Source organism: Ambystoma mexicanum, chromosome 4p (genome assembly GCF_040938575.1).
Source record: "Ambystoma mexicanum isolate Mex_15411 chromosome 4p, UKY_AmexF1_1, whole genome shotgun sequence".
NCBI classification, from domain to species: domain Eukaryota; kingdom Metazoa; phylum Chordata; class Amphibia; order Caudata; family Ambystomatidae; genus Ambystoma; species Ambystoma mexicanum.
In genome coordinates, this window is record NC_090927.1 from 50,575,232 (window position 1) to 50,594,606 (window position 19,375).

General features: G+C 53.6%; 23 non-coding genes across 23 annotated transcripts; 14 read left to right on the plus strand and 9 right to left on the minus strand.

Annotated features, from left to right (window-relative positions):
* The first annotated feature begins 1,077 nt into the window (after window positions 1–1,077).
* On the plus strand, window positions 1,078–1,150 carry TRNAR-ACG (transfer RNA arginine (anticodon ACG)). Its single transcript has one exon. It is a non-coding gene; the product is annotated as a tRNA-Arg (tRNA).
* A 499-nt stretch (window positions 1,151–1,649) lies between these two features.
* On the minus strand, window positions 1,650–1,721 carry TRNAE-UUC (transfer RNA glutamic acid (anticodon UUC)). The gene has a single exon. It is a non-coding gene; the product is annotated as a tRNA-Glu (tRNA).
* A 734-nt stretch (window positions 1,722–2,455) lies between these two features.
* TRNAR-ACG (transfer RNA arginine (anticodon ACG)) lies at window positions 2,456–2,528 on the plus strand. The gene has a single exon. It is a non-coding gene; the product is annotated as a tRNA-Arg (tRNA).
* A 505-nt stretch (window positions 2,529–3,033) lies between these two features.
* On the minus strand, window positions 3,034–3,105 carry TRNAE-UUC (transfer RNA glutamic acid (anticodon UUC)). Its single transcript has one exon. It is a non-coding gene; the product is annotated as a tRNA-Glu (tRNA).
* A 734-nt stretch (window positions 3,106–3,839) lies between these two features.
* TRNAR-ACG (transfer RNA arginine (anticodon ACG)) lies at window positions 3,840–3,912 on the plus strand. Its single transcript has one exon. It is a non-coding gene; the product is annotated as a tRNA-Arg (tRNA).
* Window positions 3,913–5,210: 1,298 nt separating this feature from the next.
* Window positions 5,211–5,283, plus strand: TRNAR-ACG (transfer RNA arginine (anticodon ACG)). Its single transcript has one exon. It is a non-coding gene; the product is annotated as a tRNA-Arg (tRNA).
* Window positions 5,284–5,782: 499 nt separating this feature from the next.
* TRNAE-UUC (transfer RNA glutamic acid (anticodon UUC)) lies at window positions 5,783–5,854 on the minus strand. The gene has a single exon. It is a non-coding gene; the product is annotated as a tRNA-Glu (tRNA).
* A 734-nt stretch (window positions 5,855–6,588) lies between these two features.
* On the plus strand, window positions 6,589–6,661 carry TRNAR-ACG (transfer RNA arginine (anticodon ACG)). Its single transcript has one exon. It is a non-coding gene; the product is annotated as a tRNA-Arg (tRNA).
* A 505-nt stretch (window positions 6,662–7,166) lies between these two features.
* TRNAE-UUC (transfer RNA glutamic acid (anticodon UUC)) lies at window positions 7,167–7,238 on the minus strand. The gene has a single exon. It is a non-coding gene; the product is annotated as a tRNA-Glu (tRNA).
* Window positions 7,239–7,972: 734 nt separating this feature from the next.
* On the plus strand, window positions 7,973–8,045 carry TRNAR-ACG (transfer RNA arginine (anticodon ACG)). Its single transcript has one exon. It is a non-coding gene; the product is annotated as a tRNA-Arg (tRNA).
* A 1,298-nt stretch (window positions 8,046–9,343) lies between these two features.
* Window positions 9,344–9,416, plus strand: TRNAR-ACG (transfer RNA arginine (anticodon ACG)). Its single transcript has one exon. It is a non-coding gene; the product is annotated as a tRNA-Arg (tRNA).
* A 499-nt stretch (window positions 9,417–9,915) lies between these two features.
* Window positions 9,916–9,987, minus strand: TRNAE-UUC (transfer RNA glutamic acid (anticodon UUC)). Its single transcript has one exon. It is a non-coding gene; the product is annotated as a tRNA-Glu (tRNA).
* A 734-nt stretch (window positions 9,988–10,721) lies between these two features.
* Window positions 10,722–10,794, plus strand: TRNAR-ACG (transfer RNA arginine (anticodon ACG)). Its single transcript has one exon. It is a non-coding gene; the product is annotated as a tRNA-Arg (tRNA).
* Window positions 10,795–11,299: 505 nt separating this feature from the next.
* On the minus strand, window positions 11,300–11,371 carry TRNAE-UUC (transfer RNA glutamic acid (anticodon UUC)). Its single transcript has one exon. It is a non-coding gene; the product is annotated as a tRNA-Glu (tRNA).
* Window positions 11,372–12,105: 734 nt separating this feature from the next.
* Window positions 12,106–12,178, plus strand: TRNAR-ACG (transfer RNA arginine (anticodon ACG)). The gene has a single exon. It is a non-coding gene; the product is annotated as a tRNA-Arg (tRNA).
* A 1,298-nt stretch (window positions 12,179–13,476) lies between these two features.
* TRNAR-ACG (transfer RNA arginine (anticodon ACG)) lies at window positions 13,477–13,549 on the plus strand. Its single transcript has one exon. It is a non-coding gene; the product is annotated as a tRNA-Arg (tRNA).
* Window positions 13,550–14,048: 499 nt separating this feature from the next.
* TRNAE-UUC (transfer RNA glutamic acid (anticodon UUC)) lies at window positions 14,049–14,120 on the minus strand. Its single transcript has one exon. It is a non-coding gene; the product is annotated as a tRNA-Glu (tRNA).
* A 734-nt stretch (window positions 14,121–14,854) lies between these two features.
* Window positions 14,855–14,927, plus strand: TRNAR-ACG (transfer RNA arginine (anticodon ACG)). Its single transcript has one exon. It is a non-coding gene; the product is annotated as a tRNA-Arg (tRNA).
* Window positions 14,928–15,432: 505 nt separating this feature from the next.
* TRNAE-UUC (transfer RNA glutamic acid (anticodon UUC)) lies at window positions 15,433–15,504 on the minus strand. Its single transcript has one exon. It is a non-coding gene; the product is annotated as a tRNA-Glu (tRNA).
* A 734-nt stretch (window positions 15,505–16,238) lies between these two features.
* Window positions 16,239–16,311, plus strand: TRNAR-ACG (transfer RNA arginine (anticodon ACG)). Its single transcript has one exon. It is a non-coding gene; the product is annotated as a tRNA-Arg (tRNA).
* A 499-nt stretch (window positions 16,312–16,810) lies between these two features.
* On the minus strand, window positions 16,811–16,882 carry TRNAE-UUC (transfer RNA glutamic acid (anticodon UUC)). Its single transcript has one exon. It is a non-coding gene; the product is annotated as a tRNA-Glu (tRNA).
* A 734-nt stretch (window positions 16,883–17,616) lies between these two features.
* TRNAR-ACG (transfer RNA arginine (anticodon ACG)) lies at window positions 17,617–17,689 on the plus strand. Its single transcript has one exon. It is a non-coding gene; the product is annotated as a tRNA-Arg (tRNA).
* Window positions 17,690–18,987: 1,298 nt separating this feature from the next.
* Window positions 18,988–19,060, plus strand: TRNAR-ACG (transfer RNA arginine (anticodon ACG)). The gene has a single exon. It is a non-coding gene; the product is annotated as a tRNA-Arg (tRNA).
* Window positions 19,061–19,375: the final 315 nt, after the last annotated feature.

Here is a 19,375-nt window from a genome sequence, read left to right on the forward strand (position 1 = left end):
CGGGGGGTGCGGGGGACACGTCACGCCTCAAAGGTGGGTGCAGACGAGATCTCGGGTATGAAAGCCGCAGACATTGGTATGCACCTCATACCCAAGCCGCTTGTAGTCGGCCCTTCTTCTTGCAAGTCCAGCCCTCATACTGAGGAATCGGGAGCCTGAAACACGGACAGACTACATGGGGCCGCCGGGGCCCCAAGGGAAACAATGTGGGGAAATTCAGGCTTTTCTCAAAATGTAAATGCAACAGAAACGGAATCGGGAGTTCTATGTAGAAAAGGCTAGTCTTCCCATACCGGGCCGCCTGGGTGAAAACCAGGAATCCTAACCGCTAGACCATATGGGAGGCTGTCAGCAAGAAGCAGGTTATGGAGATCCTGAGAGCAGTGCCCCATGGGTCCACCACTGGCAGGATGCTTGAGAAGCTTGACCGGTGGTGTCCCACGCAAATGACCGAGATGCACTTTCAGTGGCAGAAATCAAGCTTTACGCTGCTCTGGTATTGAGCTGTCATTGCTTACAGTGGCTAAGCAAAGCACAATACCAAGACCAATCTAAAAATGACTAGCTTGAGAGAACACGCAAGAACCAAGGGCAGCGGTTCGAGCCCTATCAGGGATGGACGGTCCCCTTTTGCTAAAATGGGCAAGAGAGTCTGCAGTTCCTCTCGGAGGCGCGTGAGTGCTGGGGCACGCCTCATTAACCCTTTGCTGCCCGTCTTGCCACCTGAAACCTGCCCCTTGCCCCCAAAGTGCAGCATTGGCTGGGGGCAAATATCTGCAGCCTATTGGCAGGCTTGAGAAGAGTCCCTGTGGCGCTCCTGAAGTGTGTGGGGAAGTAAGCCCCTGACCGATTGACCCCACCCCCCCAACCCCAATAAATGAAGGCAAATCCTGCTTTGCAATTGCTGCCAACTTTTCAGGGCCTTCCTTTCTAGATAGGACTGGAAGATGAAGCGGCTTGAGAGTCAGCTCCGAAATGAAGAGTAGCATTATTTTCTAAAGAGCTGTGTAATATGGGGAGGGGGCAAGCACAGCACCTCCCTTTTGTGGAAGGATAGGGGTATGCGCAGACCCACGAGGGCCAGTGGCGCAATGGATAACGCGTCTGACTACGGATCAGAAGATTGTAGGTTCGACTCCTACCTGGCTCGGGGAAGCGCGTTTTGTTTTTAATTTAACCCCAATTGTGATTGCGTAGTCTCTGTCTTCTCCCTAGCCTTGGCCGAGGTACTGAACGCTTAACACTCGAGGTCAGCGGAAATGACGGTCTGTCAGGGCGCCCTTCTTTCCTCTGGCCTTTAACGTCTTGCAGCAACGGTTTCAATGCAAGGCGGCCTGTTTTCCAAATGTGGTCCCACCGTTGCTCTCTTGACGGGGGGTGCGGGGGACACGTCACGCCTCAAAGGTGGGTGCAGATGAGATCTCGGGTATGAAAGCCGCAGACATTGGTATGCACCTCATACCCAAGCCGCTTGTAGTCGGCCCTTCTTCTTGCAAGTCCAGCCCTCATACTGAGGAATCGGGAGCCTGAAACACGGACAGACTGCATGGGGCCGCCGGGGCCCCAAGGGAAACAATGTGGGGAAATTCAGGCTTTTCTCAAAATGTAAATGCAACAGAAACGGGAGTTCTATGTAGAAAAGGCTAGTCTTCCCATACCGGGAGTCGAACCCGGGCCGCCTGGGTGAAAACCAGGAATCCTAACCGCTAGACCATATGGGAGGCTGTCAGCAAGAAGCAGGTTATGGAGATCCTGAGAGCAGTGCCCCATGGGTCCACCACTGGCAGGATGCTTGAGAAGCTTGACCGGTGGTGTCCCACGCAAATGACCGAGATGCACTTTCAGTGGCAGAAATCAAGCTTTACGCTGCTCTGGTATTGAGCTGTCATTGCTTACAGTGGCTAAGCAAAGCACAATACCAAGACCAATCTAAAAATGACTAGCTTGAGAGAACACGCAAGAACCAAGGGCAGCGGTTCGAGCCCTATCAGGGATGGACGGTCCCCTTTTGCTAAAATGGGCAAGAGAGTCTGCAGTTCCTCTCGGAGGCGCGTGAGTGCTGGGGCACGCCTCATTAACCCTTTGCTGCCCGTCTTGCCACCTGAAACCTGCCCCTTGCCCCCAAAGTGCAGCATTGGCTGGGGGCAAATATCTGCAGCCTATTGGCAGGCTGGAGAAGAGTCCCTGTGGTGCTCCTGAAGTGTGTGGGGAAGTAAGCCCCTGACCGATTGACCCCACCCCCCCAACCCCAATAAATGAAGGCAAATCCTGCTTTGCAATTGCTGCCAACTTTTCAGGGCCTTCCTTTCTAGATAGGACTGGAAGATGAAGCGGCTTGAGAGTCAGCTCCGAAATGAAGAGTAGCATTATTTTCTAAAGAGCTGTGTAATGTGGGGAGGGGGCAAGCACAGCACCTCCCTTTTGTGGAAGGATAGGGGTATGCGCAGACCCACGAGGGCCAGTGGCGCAATGGATAACGCGTCTGACTACGGATCAGAAGATTGTAGGTTCGACTCCTACCTGGCTCGGGGAAGCGCGTTTTGTTTTTAATTTAACCCCAATTGTGATTGCGTAGTCTCTGTCTTCTCCCTAGCCTTGGCCGAGGTACTGAACGCTTAACACTCGAGGTCAGCGGAAATGACGGTCTGTCAGGGCGCCCTTCTTTCCTCTGGCCTTTAACGTCTTGCAGCAACGGTTTCAATGCAAGGCGGCCTGTTTTCCAAATGTGGTCCCACCGTTGCTCTCTTGACGGGGGGTGCGGGGGACACGTCACGCCTCAAAGGTGGGTGCAGACGAGATCTCGGGTATGAAAGCCGCAGACATTGGTATGCACCTCATACCCAAGCCGCTTGTAGTCGGCCCTTCTTCTTGCAAGTCCAGCCCTCATACTGAGGAATCGGGAGCCTGAAACACGGACAGACTGCATGGGGCCGCCGGGGCCCCAAGGGAAACAATGTGGGGAAATTCAGGCTTTTCTCAAAATGTAAATGCAACAGAAACGGAATCGGGAGTTCTATGTAGAAAAGGCTAGTCTTCCCATACCGGGAGTCGAACCCGGGCCGCCTGGGTGAAAACCAGGAATCCTAACCGCTAGACCATATGGGAGGCTGTCAGCAAGAAGCAGGTTATGGAGATCCTGAGAGCAGTGCCCCATGGGTCCACCACTGGCAGGATGCTTGAGAAGCTTGACCGGTGGTGTCCCACGCAAATGACCGAGATGCACTTTCAGTGGCAGAAATCAAGCTTTACGCTACTCTGGTATTGAGCTGTCATTGCTTACAGTGGCTAAGCAAAGCACAATACCAAGACCAATCTAAAAATGACTAGCTTGAGAGAACACGCAAGAACCAAGGGCAGCGGTTCGAGCCCTATCAGGGATGGACGGTCCCCTTTTGCTAAAATGGGCAAGAGAGTCTGCAGTTCCTCTCGGAGGCGCGTGAGTGCTGGGGCACGCCTCATTAACCCTTTGCTGCCCGTCTTGCCACCTGAAACCTGCCCCTTGCCCCCAAAGTGCAGCATTGGCTGGGGGCAAATATCTGCAGCCTATTGGCAGGCTTGAGAAGAGTCCCTGTGGCGCTCCTGAAGTGTGTGGGGAAGTAAGCCCCTGACCGATTGACCCCACCCCCCCAACCCCAATAAATGAAGGCAAATCCTGCTTTGCAATTGCTGCCAACTTTTCAGGGCCTTCCTTTCTAGATAGGACTGGAAGATGAAGCGGCTTGAGAGTCAGCTCCGAAATGAAGAGTAGCATTATTTTCTAAAGAGCTGTGTAATGTGGGGAGGGGGCAAGCACAGCACCTCCCTTTTGTGGAAGGATAGGGGTATGCGCAGACCCACGAGGGCCAGTGGCGCAATGGATAACGCGTCTGACTACGGATCAGAAGATTGTAGGTTCGACTCCTACCTGGCTCGGGGAAGCGCGTTTTGTTTTTAATTTAACCCCAATTGTGATTGCGTAGTCTCTGTCTTCTCCCTAGCCTTGGCCGAGGTACTGAACGCTTAACACTCGAGGTCAGCGGAAATGACGGTCTGTCAGGGCGCCCTTCTTTCCTCTGGCCTTTAACGTCTTGCAGCAACGGTTTCAATGCAAGGCGGCCTGTTTTCCAAATGTGGTCCCACCGTTGCTCTCTTGACGGGGGGTGCGGGGGACACGTCACGCCTCAAAGGTGGGTGCAGACGAGATCTCGGGTATGAAAGCCGCAGACATTGGTATGCACCTCATACCCAAGCCGCTTGTAGTCGGCCCTTCTTCTTGCAAGTCCAGCCCTCATACTGAGGAATCGGGAGCCTGAAACACGGACAGACTACATGGGGCCGCCGGGGCCCCAAGGGAAACAATGTGGGGAAATTCAGGCTTTTCTCAAAATGTAAATGCAACAGAAACGGAATCGGGAGTTCTATGTAGAAAAGGCTAGTCTTCCCATACCGGGCCGCCTGGGTGAAAACCAGGAATCCTAACCGCTAGACCATATGGGAGGCTGTCAGCAAGAAGCAGGTTATGGAGATCCTGAGAGCAGTGCCCCATGGGTCCACCACTGGCAGGATGCTTGAGAAGCTTGACCGGTGGTGTCCCACGCAAATGACCGAGATGCACTTTCAGTGGCAGAAATCAAGCTTTACGCTGCTCTGGTATTGAGCTGTCATTGCTTACAGTGGCTAAGCAAAGCACAATACCAAGACCAATCTAAAAATGACTAGCTTGAGAGAACACGCAAGAACCAAGGGCAGCGGTTCGAGCCCTATCAGGGATGGACGGTCCCCTTTTGCTAAAATGGGCAAGAGAGTCTGCAGTTCCTCTCGGAGGCGCGTGAGTGCTGGGGCACGCCTCATTAACCCTTTGCTGCCCGTCTTGCCACCTGAAACCTGCCCCTTGCCCCCAAAGTGCAGCATTGGCTGGGGGCAAATATCTGCAGCCTATTGGCAGGCTTGAGAAGAGTCCCTGTGGCGCTCCTGAAGTGTGTGGGGAAGTAAGCCCCTGACCGATTGACCCCACCCCCCCAACCCCAATAAATGAAGGCAAATCCTGCTTTGCAATTGCTGCCAACTTTTCAGGGCCTTCCTTTCTAGATAGGACTGGAAGATGAAGCGGCTTGAGAGTCAGCTCCGAAATGAAGAGTAGCATTATTTTCTAAAGAGCTGTGTAATGTGGGGAGGGGGCAAGCACAGCACCTCCCTTTTGTGGAAGGATAGGGGTATGCGCAGACCCACGAGGGCCAGTGGCGCAATGGATAACGCGTCTGACTACGGATCAGAAGATTGTAGGTTCGACTCCTACCTGGCTCGGGGAAGCGCGTTTTGTTTTTAATTTAACCCCAATTGTGATTGCGTAGTCTCTGTCTTCTCCCTAGCCTTGGCCGAGGTACTGAACGCTTAACACTCGAGGTCAGCGGAAATGACGGTCTGTCAGGGCGCCCTTCTTTCCTCTGGCCTTTAACGTCTTGCAGCAACGGTTTCAATGCAAGGCGGCCTGTTTTCCAAATGTGGTCCCACCGTTGCTCTCTTGACGGGGGGTGCGGGGGACACGTCACGCCTCAAAGGTGGGTGCAGACGAGATCTCGGGTATGAAAGCCGCAGACATTGGTATGCACCTCATACCCAAGCCGCTTGTAGTCGGCCCTTCTTCTTGCAAGTCCAGCCCTCATACTGAGGAATCGGGAGCCTGAAACACGGACAGACTGCATGGGGCCGCCGGGGCCCCAAGGGAAACAATGTGGGGAAATTCAGGCTTTTCTCAAAATGTAAATGCAACAGAAACGGGAGTTCTATGTAGAAAAGGCTAGTCTTCCCATACCGGGAGTCGAACCCGGGCCGCCTGGGTGAAAACCAGGAATCCTAACCGCTAGACCATATGGGAGGCTGTCAGCAAGAAGCAGGTTATGGAGATCCTGAGAGCAGTGCCCCATGGGTCCACCACTGGCAGGATGCTTGAGAAGCTTGACCGGTGGTGTCCCACGCAAATGACCGAGATGCACTTTCAGTGGCAGAAATCAAGCTTTACGCTGCTCTGGTATTGAGCTGTCATTGCTTACAGTGGCTAAGCAAAGCACAATACCAAGATCAATCTAAAAATGACTAGCTTGAGAGAACACGCAAGAACCAAGGGCAGCGGTTCGAGCCCTATCAGGGATGGACGGTCCCCTTTTGCTAAAATGGGCAAGAGAGTCTGCAGTTCCTCTCGGAGGCGCGTGAGTGCTGGGGCACGCCTCATTAACCCTTTGCTGCCCGTCTTGCCACCTGAAACCTGCCCCTTGCCCCCAAAGTGCAGCATTGGCTGGGGGCAAATATCTGCAGCCTATTGGCAGGCTGGAGAAGAGTCCCTGTGGTGCTCCTGAAGTGTGTGGGGAAGTAAGCCCCTGACCGATTGACCCCACCCCCCCAACCCCAATAAATGAAGGCAAATCCTGCTTTGCAATTGCTGCCAACTTTTCAGGGCCTTCCTTTCTAGATAGGACTGGAAGATGAAGCGGCTTGAGAGTCAGCTCCGAAATGAAGAGTAGCATTATTTTCTAAAGAGCTGTGTAATGTGGGGAGGGGGCAAGCACAGCACCTCCCTTTTGTGGAAGGATAGGGGTATGCGCAGACCCACGAGGGCCAGTGGCGCAATGGATAACGCGTCTGACTACGGATCAGAAGATTGTAGGTTCGACTCCTACCTGGCTCGGGGAAGCGCGTTTTGTTTTTAATTTAACCCCAATTGTGATTGCGTAGTCTCTGTCTTCTCCCTAGCCTTGGCCGAGGTACTGAACGCTTAACACTCGAGGTCAGCGGAAATGACGGTCTGTCAGGGCGCCCTTCTTTCCTCTGGCCTTTAACGTCTTGCAGCAACGGTTTCAATGCAAGGCGGCCTGTTTTCCAAATGTGGTCCCACCGTTGCTCTCTTGACGGGGGGTGCGGGGGACACGTCACGCCTCAAAGGTGGGTGCAGACGAGATCTCGGGTATGAAAGCCGCAGACATTGGTATGCACCTCATACCCAAGCCGCTTGTAGTCGGCCCTTCTTCTTGCAAGTCCAGCCCTCATACTGAGGAATCGGGAGCCTGAAACACGGACAGACTGCATGGGGCCGCCGGGGCCCCAAGGGAAACAATGTGGGGAAATTCAGGCTTTTCTCAAAATGTAAATGCAACAGAAACGGAATCGGGAGTTCTATGTAGAAAAGGCTAGTCTTCCCATACCGGGAGTCGAACCCGGGCCGCCTGGGTGAAAACCAGGAATCCTAACCGCTAGACCATATGGGAGGCTGTCAGCAAGAAGCAGGTTATGGAGATCCTGAGAGCAGTGCCCCATGGGTCCACCACTGGCAGGATGCTTGAGAAGCTTGACCGGTGGTGTCCCACGCAAATGACCGAGATGCACTTTCAGTGGCAGAAATCAAGCTTTACGCTGCTCTGGTATTGAGCTGTCATTGCTTACAGTGGCTAAGCAAAGCACAATACCAAGACCAATCTAAAAATGACTAGCTTGAGAGAACACGCAAGAACCAAGGGCAGCGGTTCGAGCCCTATCAGGGATGGACGGTCCCCTTTTGCTAAAATGGGCAAGAGAGTCTGCAGTTCCTCTCGGAGGCGCGTGAGTGCTGGGGCACGCCTCATTAACCCTTTGCTGCCCGTCTTGCCACCTGAAACCTGCCCCTTGCCCCCAAAGTGCAGCATTGGCTGGGGGCAAATATCTGCAGCCTATTGGCAGGCTTGAGAAGAGTCCCTGTGGCGCTCCTGAAGTGTGTGGGGAAGTAAGCCCCTGACCGATTGACCCCACCCCCCCAACCCCAATAAATGAAGGCAAATCCTGCTTTGCAATTGCTGCCAACTTTTCAGGGCCTTCCTTTCTAGATAGGACTGGAAGATGAAGCGGCTTGAGAGTCAGCTCCGAAATGAAGAGTAGCATTATTTTCTAAAGAGCTGTGTAATGTGGGGAGGGGGCAAGCACAGCACCTCCCTTTTGTGGAAGGATAGGGGTATGCGCAGACCCACGAGGGCCAGTGGCGCAATGGATAACGCGTCTGACTACGGATCAGAAGATTGTAGGTTCGACTCCTACCTGGCTCGGGGAAGCGCGTTTTGTTTTTAATTTAACCCCAATTGTGATTGCGTAGTCTCTGTCTTCTCCCTAGCCTTGGCCGAGGTACTGAACGCTTAACACTCGAGGTCAGCGGAAATGACGGTCTGTCAGGGCGCCCTTCTTTCCTCTGGCCTTTAACGTCTTGCAGCAACGGTTTCAATGCAAGGCGGCCTGTTTTCCAAATGTGGTCCCACCGTTGCTCTCTTGACGGGGGGTGCGGGGGACACGTCACGCCTCAAAGGTGGGTGCAGACGAGATCTCGGGTATGAAAGCCGCAGACATTGGTATGCACCTCATACCCAAGCCGCTTGTAGTCGGCCCTTCTTCTTGCAAGTCCAGCCCTCATACTGAGGAATCGGGAGCCTGAAACACGGACAGACTACATGGGGCCGCCGGGGCCCCAAGGGAAACAATGTGGGGAAATTCAGGCTTTTCTCAAAATGTAAATGCAACAGAAACGGAATCGGGAGTTCTATGTAGAAAAGGCTAGTCTTCCCATACCGGGCCGCCTGGGTGAAAACCAGGAATCCTAACCGCTAGACCATATGGGAGGCTGTCAGCAAGAAGCAGGTTATGGAGATCCTGAGAGCAGTGCCCCATGGGTCCACCACTGGCAGGATGCTTGAGAAGCTTGACCGGTGGTGTCCCACGCAAATGACCGAGATGCACTTTCAGTGGCAGAAATCAAGCTTTACGCTGCTCTGGTATTGAGCTGTCATTGCTTACAGTGGCTAAGCAAAGCACAATACCAAGACCAATCTAAAAATGACTAGCTTGAGAGAACACGCAAGAACCAAGGGCAGCGGTTCGAGCCCTATCAGGGATGGACGGTCCCCTTTTGCTAAAATGGGCAAGAGAGTCTGCAGTTCCTCTCGGAGGCGCGTGAGTGCTGGGGCACGCCTCATTAACCCTTTGCTGCCCGTCTTGCCACCTGAAACCTGCCCCTTGCCCCCAAAGTGCAGCATTGGCTGGGGGCAAATATCTGCAGCCTATTGGCAGGCTTGAGAAGAGTCCCTGTGGCGCTCCTGAAGTGTGTGGGGAAGTAAGCCCCTGACCGATTGACCCCACCCCCCCAACCCCAATAAATGAAGGCAAATCCTGCTTTGCAATTGCTGCCAACTTTTCAGGGCCTTCCTTTCTAGATAGGACTGGAAGATGAAGCGGCTTGAGAGTCAGCTCCGAAATGAAGAGTAGCATTATTTTCTAAAGAGCTGTGTAATGTGGGGAGGGGGCAAGCACAGCACCTCCCTTTTGTGGAAGGATAGGGGTATGCGCAGACCCACGAGGGCCAGTGGCGCAATGGATAACGCGTCTGACTACGGATCAGAAGATTGTAGGTTCGACTCCTACCTGGCTCGGGGAAGCGCGTTTTGTTTTTAATTTAACCCCAATTGTGATTGCGTAGTCTCTGTCTTCTCCCTAGCCTTGGCCGAGGTACTGAACGCTTAACACTCGAGGTCAGCGGAAATGACGGTCTGTCAGGGCGCCCTTCTTTCCTCTGGCCTTTAACGTCTTGCAGCAACGGTTTCAATGCAAGGCGGCCTGTTTTCCAAATGTGGTCCCACCGTTGCTCTCTTGACGGGGGGTGCGGGGGACACGTCACGCCTCAAAGGTGGGTGCAGACGAGATCTCGGGTATGAAAGCCGCAGACATTGGTATGCACCTCATACCCAAGCCGCTTGTAGTCGGCCCTTCTTCTTGCAAGTCCAGCCCTCATACTGAGGAATCGGGAGCCTGAAACACGGACAGACTGCATGGGGCCGCCGGGGCCCCAAGGGAAACAATGTGGGGAAATTCAGGCTTTTCTCAAAATGTAAATGCAACAGAAACGGGAGTTCTATGTAGAAAAGGCTAGTCTTCCCATACCGGGAGTCGAACCCGGGCCGCCTGGGTGAAAACCAGGAATCCTAACCGCTAGACCATATGGGAGGCTGTCAGCAAGAAGCAGGTTATGGAGATCCTGAGAGCAGTGCCCCATGGGTCCACCACTGGCAGGATGCTTGAGAAGCTTGACCGGTGGTGTCCCACGCAAATGACCGAGATGCACTTTCAGTGGCAGAAATCAAGCTTTACGCTGCTCTGGTATTGAGCTGTCATTGCTTACAGTGGCTAAGCAAAGCACAATACCAAGACCAATCTAAAAATGACTAGCTTGAGAGAACACGCAAGAACCAAGGGCAGCGGTTCGAGCCCTATCAGGGATGGACGGTCCCCTTTTGCTAAAATGGGCAAGAGAGTCTGCAGTTCCTCTCGGAGGCGCGTGAGTGCTGGGGCACGCCTCATTAACCCTTTGCTGCCCGTCTTGCCACCTGAAACCTGCCCCTTGCCCCCAAAGTGCAGCATTGGCTGGGGGCAAATATCTGCAGCCTATTGGCAGGCTGGAGAAGAGTCCCTGTGGTGCTCCTGAAGTGTGTGGGGAAGTAAGCCCCTGACCGATTGACCCCACCCCCCCAACCCCAATAAATGAAGGCAAATCCTGCTTTGCAATTGCTGCCAACTTTTCAGGGCCTTCCTTTCTAGATAGGACTGGAAGATGAAGCGGCTTGAGAGTCAGCTCCGAAATGAAGAGTAGCATTATTTTCTAAAGAGCTGTGTAATGTGGGGAGGGGGCAAGCACAGCACCTCCCTTTTGTGGAAGGATAGGGGTATGCGCAGACCCACGAGGGCCAGTGGCGCAATGGATAACGCGTCTGACTACGGATCAGAAGATTGTAGGTTCGACTCCTACCTGGCTCGGGGAAGCGCGTTTTGTTTTTAATTTAACCCCAATTGTGATTGCGTAGTCTCTGTCTTCTCCCTAGCCTTGGCCGAGGTACTGAACGCTTAACACTCGAGGTCAGCGGAAATGACGGTCTGTCAGGGCGCCCTTCTTTCCTCTGGCCTTTAACGTCTTGCAGCAACGGTTTCAATGCAAGGCGGCCTGTTTTCCAAATGTGGTCCCACCGTTGCTCTCTTGACGGGGGGTGCGGGGGACACGTCACGCCTCAAAGGTGGGTGCAGACGAGATCTCGGGTATGAAAGCCGCAGACATTGGTATGCACCTCATACCCAAGCCGCTTGTAGTCGGCCCTTCTTCTTGCAAGTCCAGCCCTCATACTGAGGAATCGGGAGCCTGAAACACGGACAGACTGCATGGGGCCGCCGGGGCCCCAAGGGAAACAATGTGGGGAAATTCAGGCTTTTCTCAAAATGTAAATGCAACAGAAACGGAATCGGGAGTTCTATGTAGAAAAGGCTAGTCTTCCCATACCGGGAGTCGAACCCGGGCCGCCTGGGTGAAAACCAGGAATCCTAACCGCTAGACCATATGGGAGGCTGTCAGCAAGAAGCAGGTTATGGAGATCCTGAGAGCAGTGCCCCATGGGTCCACCACTGGCAGGATGCTTGAGAAGCTTGACCGGTGGTGTCCCACGCAAATGACCGAGATGCACTTTCAGTGGCAGAAATCAAGCTTTACGCTGCTCTGGTATTGAGCTGTCATTGCTTACAGTGGCTAAGCAAAGCACAATACCAAGACCAATCTAAAAATGACTAGCTTGAGAGAACACGCAAGAACCAAGGGCAGCGGTTCGAGCCCTATCAGGGATGGACGGTCCCCTTTTGCTAAAATGGGCAAGAGAGTCTGCAGTTCCTCTCGGAGGCGCGTGAGTGCTGGGGCACGCCTCATTAACCCTTTGCTGCCCGTCTTGCCACCTGAAACCTGCCCCTTGCCCCCAAAGTGCAGCATTGGCTGGGGGCAAATATCTGCAGCCTATTGGCAGGCTTGAGAAGAGTCCCTGTGGCGCTCCTGAAGTGTGTGGGGAAGTAAGCCCCTGACCGATTGACCCCACCCCCCCAACCCCAATAAATGAAGGCAAATCCTGCTTTGCAATTGCTGCCAACTTTTCAGGGCCTTCCTTTCTAGATAGGACTGGAAGATGAAGCGGCTTGAGAGTCAGCTCCGAAATGAAGAGTAGCATTATTTTCTAAAGAGCTGTGTAATGTGGGGAGGGGGCAAGCACAGCACCTCCCTTTTGTGGAAGGATAGGGGTATGCGCAGACCCACGAGGGCCAGTGGCGCAATGGATAACGCGTCTGACTACGGATCAGAAGATTGTAGGTTCGACTCCTACCTGGCTCGGGGAAGCGCGTTTTGTTTTTAATTTAACCCCAATTGTGATTGCGTAGTCTCTGTCTTCTCCCTAGCCTTGGCCGAGGTACTGAACGCTTAACACTCGAGGTCAGCGGAAATGACGGTCTGTCAGGGCGCCCTTCTTTCCTCTGGCCTTTAACGTCTTGCAGCAACGGTTTCAATGCAAGGCGGCCTGTTTTCCAAATGTGGTCCCACCGTTGCTCTCTTGACGGGGGGTGCGGGGGACACGTCACGCCTCAAAGGTGGGTGCAGACGAGATCTCGGGTATGAAAGCCGCAGACATTGGTATGCACCTCATACCCAAGCCGCTTGTAGTCGGCCCTTCTTCTTGCAAGTCCAGCCCTCATACTGAGGAATCGGGAGCCTGAAACACGGACAGACTACATGGGGCCGCCGGGGCCCCAAGGGAAACAATGTGGGGAAATTCAGGCTTTTCTCAAAATGTAAATGCAACAGAAACGGAATCGGGAGTTCTATGTAGAAAAGGCTAGTCTTCCCATACCGGGCCGCCTGGGTGAAAACCAGGAATCCTAACCGCTAGACCATATGGGAGGCTGTCAGCAAGAAGCAGGTTATGGAGATCCTGAGAGCAGTGCCCCATGGGTCCACCACTGGCAGGATGCTTGAGAAGCTTGACCGGTGGTGTCCCACGCAAATGACCGAGATGCACTTTCAGTGGCAGAAATCAAGCTTTACGCTGCTCTGGTATTGAGCTGTCATTGCTTACAGTGGCTAAGCAAAGCACAATACCAAGACCAATCTAAAAATGACTAGCTTGAGAGAACACGCAAGAACCAAGGGCAGCGGTTCGAGCCCTATCAGGGATGGACGGTCCCCTTTTGCTAAAATGGGCAAGAGAGTCTGCAGTTCCTCTCGGAGGCGCGTGAGTGCTGGGGCACGCCTCATTAACCCTTTGCTGCCCGTCTTGCCACCTGAAACCTGCCCCTTGCCCCCAAAGTGCAGCATTGGCTGGGGGCAAATATCTGCAGCCTATTGGCAGGCTTGAGAAGAGTCCCTGTGGCGCTCCTGAAGTGTGTGGGGAAGTAAGCCCCTGACCGATTGACCCCACCCCCCCAACCCCAATAAATGAAGGCAAATCCTGCTTTGCAATTGCTGCCAACTTTTCAGGGCCTTCCTTTCTAGATAGGACTGGAAGATGAAGCGGCTTGAGAGTCAGCTCCGAAATGAAGAGTAGCATTATTTTCTAAAGAGCTGTGTAATGTGGGGAGGGGGCAAGCACAGCACCTCCCTTTTGTGGAAGGATAGGGGTATGCGCAGACCCACGAGGGCCAGTGGCGCAATGGATAACGCGTCTGACTACGGATCAGAAGATTGTAGGTTCGACTCCTACCTGGCTCGGGGAAGCGCGTTTTGTTTTTAATTTAACCCCAATTGTGATTGCGTAGTCTCTGTCTTCTCCCTAGCCTTGGCCGAGGTACTGAACGCTTAACACTCGAGGTCAGCGGAAATGACGGTCTGTCAGGGCGCCCTTCTTTCCTCTGGCCTTTAACGTCTTGCAGCAACGGTTTCAATGCAAGGCGGCCTGTTTTCCAAATGTGGTCCCACCGTTGCTCTCTTGACGGGGGGTGCGGGGGACACGTCACGCCTCAAAGGTGGGTGCAGACGAGATCTCGGGTATGAAAGCCGCAGACATTGGTATGCACCTCATACCCAAGCCGCTTGTAGTCGGCCCTTCTTCTTGCAAGTCCAGCCCTCATACTGAGGAATCGGGAGCCTGAAACACGGACAGACTGCATGGGGCCGCCGGGGCCCCAAGGGAAACAATGTGGGGAAATTCAGGCTTTTCTCAAAATGTAAATGCAACAGAAACGGGAGTTCTATGTAGAAAAGGCTAGTCTTCCCATACCGGGAGTCGAACCCGGGCCGCCTGGGTGAAAACCAGGAATCCTAACCGCTAGACCATATGGGAGGCTGTCAGCAAGAAGCAGGTTATGGAGATCCTGAGAGCAGTGCCCCATGGGTCCACCACTGGCAGGATGCTTGAGAAGCTTGACCGGTGGTGTCCCACGCAAATGACCGAGATGCACTTTCAGTGGCAGAAATCAAGCTTTACGCTGCTCTGGTATTGAGCTGTCATTGCTTACAGTGGCTAAGCAAAGCACAATACCAAGACCAATCTAAAAATGACTAGCTTGAGAGAACACGCAAGAACCAAGGGCAGCGGTTCGAGCCCTATCAGGGATGGACGGTCCCCTTTTGCTAAAATGGGCAAGAGAGTCTGCAGTTCCTCTCGGAGGCGCGTGAGTGCTGGGGCACGCCTCATTAACCCTTTGCTGCCCGTCTTGCCACCTGAAACCTGCCCCTTGCCCCCAAAGTGCAGCATTGGCTGGGGGCAAATATCTGCAGCCTATTGGCAGGCTGGAGAAGAGTCCCTGTGGTGCTCCTGAAGTGTGTGGGGAAGTAAGCCCCTGACCGATTGACCCCACCCCCCCAACCCCAATAAATGAAGGCAAATCCTGCTTTGCAATTGCTGCCAACTTTTCAGGGCCTTCCTTTCTAGATAGGACTGGAAGATGAAGCGGCTTGAGAGTCAGCTCCGAAATGAAGAGTAGCATTATTTTCTAAAGAGCTGTGTAATGTGGGGAGGGGGCAAGCACAGCACCTCCCTTTTGTGGAAGGATAGGGGTATGCGCAGACCCACGAGGGCCAGTGGCGCAATGGATAACGCGTCTGACTACGGATCAGAAGATTGTAGGTTCGACTCCTACCTGGCTCGGGGAAGCGCGTTTTGTTTTTAATTTAACCCCAATTGTGATTGCGTAGTCTCTGTCTTCTCCCTAGCCTTGGCCGAGGTACTGAACGCTTAACACTCGAGGTCAGCGGAAATGACGGTCTGTCAGGGCGCCCTTCTTTCCTCTGGCCTTTAACGTCTTGCAGCAACGGTTTCAATGCAAGGCGGCCTGTTTTCCAAATGTGGTCCCACCGTTGCTCTCTTGACGGGGGGTGCGGGGGACACGTCACGCCTCAAAGGTGGGTGCAGACGAGATCTCGGGTATGAAAGACGCAGACATTGGTATGCACCTCATACCCAAGCCGCTTGTAGTCGGCCCTTCTTCTTGCAAGTCCAGCCCTCATACTGAGGAATCGGGAGCCTGAAACACGGACAGACTGCATGGGGCCGCCGGGGCCCCAAGGGAAACAATGTGGGGAAATTCAGGCTTTTCTCAAAATGTAAATGCAACAGAAACGGAATCGGGAGTTCTATGTAGAAAAGGCTAGTCTTCCCATACCGGGAGTCGAACCCGGGCCGCCTGGGTGAAAACCAGGAATCCTAACCGCTAGACCATATGGGAGGCTGTCAGCAAGAAGCAGGTTATGGAGATCCTGAGAGCAGTGCCCCATGGGTCCACCACTGGCAGGATGCTTGAGAAGCTTGACCGGTGGTGTCCCACGCAAATGACCGAGATGCACTTTCAGTGGCAGAAATCAAGCTTTACGCTGCTCTGGTATTGAGCTGTCATTGCTTACAGTGGCTAAGCAAAGCACAATACCAAGACCAATCTAAAAATGACTAGCTTGAGAGAACACGCAAGAACCAAGGGCAGCGGTTCGAGCCCTATCAGGGATGGACGGTCCCCTTTTGCTAAAATGGGCAAGAGAGTCTGCAGTTCCTCTCGGAGGCGCGTGAGTGCTGGGGCACGCCTCATTAACCCTTTGCTGCCCGTCTTGCCACCTGAAACCTGCCCCTTGCCCCCAAAGTGCAGCATTGGCTGGGGGCAAATATCTGCAGCCTATTGGCAGGCTTGAGAAGAGTCCCTGTGGCGCTCCTGAAGTGTGTGGGGAAGTAAGCCCCTGACCGATTGACCCCACCCCCCCAACCCCAATAAATGAAGGCAAATCCTGCTTTGCAATTGCTGCCAACTTTTCAGGGCCTTCCTTTCTAGATAGGACTGGAAGATGAAGCGGCTTGAGAGTCAGCTCCGAAATGAAGAGTAGCATTATTTTCTAAAGAGCTGTGTAATGTGGGGAGGGGGCAAGCACAGCACCTCCCTTTTGTGGAAGGATAGGGGTATGCGCAGACCCACGAGGGCCAGTGGCGCAATGGATAACGCGTCTGACTACGGATCAGAAGATTGTAGGTTCGACTCCTACCTGGCTCGGGGAAGCGCGTTTTGTTTTTAATTTAACCCCAATTGTGATTGCGTAGTCTCTGTCTTCTCCCTAGCCTTGGCCGAGGTACTGAACGCTTAACACTCGAGGTCAGCGGAAATGACGGTCTGTCAGGGCGCCCTTCTTTCCTCTGGCCTTTAACGTCTTGCAGCAACGGTTTCAATGCAAGGCGGCCTGTTTTCCAAATGTGGTCCCACCGTTGCTCTCTTGACGGGGGGTGCGGGGGACACGTCACGCCTCAAAGGTGGGTGCAGACGAGATCTCGGGTATGAAAGCCGCAGACATTGGTATGCACCTCATACCCAAGCCGCTTGTAGTCGGCCCTTCTTCTTGCAAGTCCAGCCCTCATACTGAGGAATCGGGAGCCTGAAACACGGACAGACTGCATGGGGCCGCCGGGGCCCCAAGGGAAACAATGTGGGGAAATTCAGGCTTTTCTCAAAATGTAAATGCAACAGAAACGGGAGTTCTATGTAGAAAAGGCTAGTCTTCCCATACCGGGAGTCGAACCCGGGCCGCCTGGGTGAAAACCAGGAATCCTAACCGCTAGACCATATGGGAGGCTGTCAGCAAGAAGCAGGTTATGGAGATCCTGAGAGCAGTGCCCCATGGGTCCACCACTGGCAGGATGCTTGAGAAGCTTGACCGGTGGTGTCCCACGCAAATGACCGAGATGCACTTTCAGTGGCAGAAATCAAGCTTTACGCTGCTCTGGTATTGAGCTGTCATTGCTTACAGTGGCTAAGCAAAGCACAATACCAAGACCAATCTAAAAATGACTAGCTTGAGAGAACACGCAAGAACCAAGGGCAGCGGTTCGAGCCCTATCAGGGATGGACGGTCCCCTTTTGCTAAAATGGGCAAGAGAGTCTGCAGTTCCTCTCGGAGGCGCGTGAGTGCTGGGGCACGCCTCATTAACCCTTTGCTGCCCGTCTTGCCACCTGAAACCTGCCCCTTGCCCCCAAAGTGCAGCATTGGCTGGGGGCAAATATCTGCAGCCTATTGGCAGGCTGGAGAAGAGTCCCTGTGGTGCTCCTGAAGTGTGTGGGGAAGTAAGCCCCTGACCGATTGACCCCACCCCCCCAACCCCAATAAATGAAGGCAAATCCTGCTTTGCAATTGCTGCCAACTTTTCAGGGCCTTCCTTTCTAGATAGGACTGGAAGATGAAGCGGCTTGAGAGTCAGCTCCGAAATGAAGAGTAGCATTATTTTCTAAAGAGCTGTGTAATGTGGGGAGGGGGCAAGCACAGCACCTCCCTTTTGTGGAAGGATAGGGGTATGCGCAGACCCACGAGGGCCAGTGGCGCAATGGATAACGCGTCTGACTACGGATCAGAAGATTGTAGGTTCGACTCCTACCTGGCTCGGGGAAGCGCGTTTTGTTTTTAATTTAACCCCAATTGTGATTGCGTAGTCTCTGTCTTCTCCCTAGCCTTGGCCGAGGTACTGAACGCTTAACACTCGAGGTCAGCGGAAATGACGGTCTGTCAGGGCGCCCTTCTTTCCTCTGGCCTTTAACGTCTTGCAGCAACGGTTTCAATGCAAGGCGGCCTGTTTTCCAAATGTGGTCCCACCGTTGCTCTCTTGACGGGGGGTGCGGGGGACACGTCACGCCTCAAAGGTGGGTGCAGACGAGATCTCGGGTATGAAAGCCGCAGACATTGGTATGCACCTCATACCCAAGCCGCTTGTAGTCGGCCCTTCTTCTTGCAAGTCCAGCCCTCATACTGAGGAATCGGGAGCCTGAAACACGGACAGACTACATGGGGCCGCCGGGGCCCCAAGGGAAACAATGTGGGGAAATTCAGGCTTTTCTCAAAATGTAAATGCAACAGAAACGGAATCGGGAGTTCTATGTAGAAAAGGCTAGTCTTCCCATACCGGGCCGCCTGGGTGAAAACCAGGAATCCTAACCGCTAGACCATATGGGAGGCTGTCAGCAAGAAGCAGGTTATGGAGATCCTGAGAGCAGTGCCCCATGGGTCCACCACTGGCAGGATGCTTGAGAAGCTTGACCGGTGGTGTCCCACGCAAATGACCGAGATGCACTTTCAGTGGCAGAAATCAAGCTTTACGCTGCTCTGGTATTGAGCTGTCATTGCTTACAGTGGCTAAGCAAAGCACAATACCAAGACCAATCTAAAAATGACTAGCTTGAGAGAACACGCAAGAACCAAGGGCAGCGGTTCGAGCCCTATCAGGGATGGACGGTCCCCTTTTGCTAAAATGGGCAAGAGAGTCTGCAGTTCCTCTCGGAGGCGCGTGAGTGCTGGGGCACGCCTCATTAACCCTTTGCTGCCCGTCTTGCCACCTGAAACCTGCCCCTTGCCCCCAAAGTGCAGCATTGGCTGGGGGCAAATATCTGCAGCCTATTGGCAGGCTTGAGAAGAGTCCCTGTGGCGCTCCTGAAGTGTGTGGGGAAGTAAGCCCCTGACCGATTGACCCCACCCCCCCAACCCCAATAAATGAAGGCAAATCCTGCTTTGCAATTGCTGCCAACTTTTCAGGGCCTTCCTTTCTAGATAGGACTGGAAGATGAAGCGGCTTGAGAGTCAGCTCCGAAATGAAGAGTAGCATTATTTTCTAAAGAGCTGTGTAATGTGGGGAGGGGGCAAGCACAGCACCTCCCTTTTGTGGAAGGATAGGGGTATGCGCAGACCCACGAGGGCCAGTGGCGCAATGGATAACGCGTCTGACTACGGATCAGAAGATTGTAGGTTCGACTCCTACCTGGCTCGGGGAAGCGCGTTTTGTTTTTAATTTAACCCCAATTGTGATTGCGTAGTCTCTGTCTTCTCCCTAGCCTTGGCCGAGGTACTGAACGCTTAACACTCGAGGTCAGCGGAAATGACGGTCTGTCAGGGCGCCCTTCTTTCCTCTGGCCTTTAACGTCTTGCAGCAACGGTTTCAATGCAAGGCGGCCTGTTTTCCAAATGTGGTCCCACCGTTGCTCTCTTGACGGGGGGTGCGGGGGACACGTCACGCCTCAAAGGTGGGTGCAGACGAGATCTCGGGTATGAAAGCCGCAGACATTGGTATGCACCTCATACCCA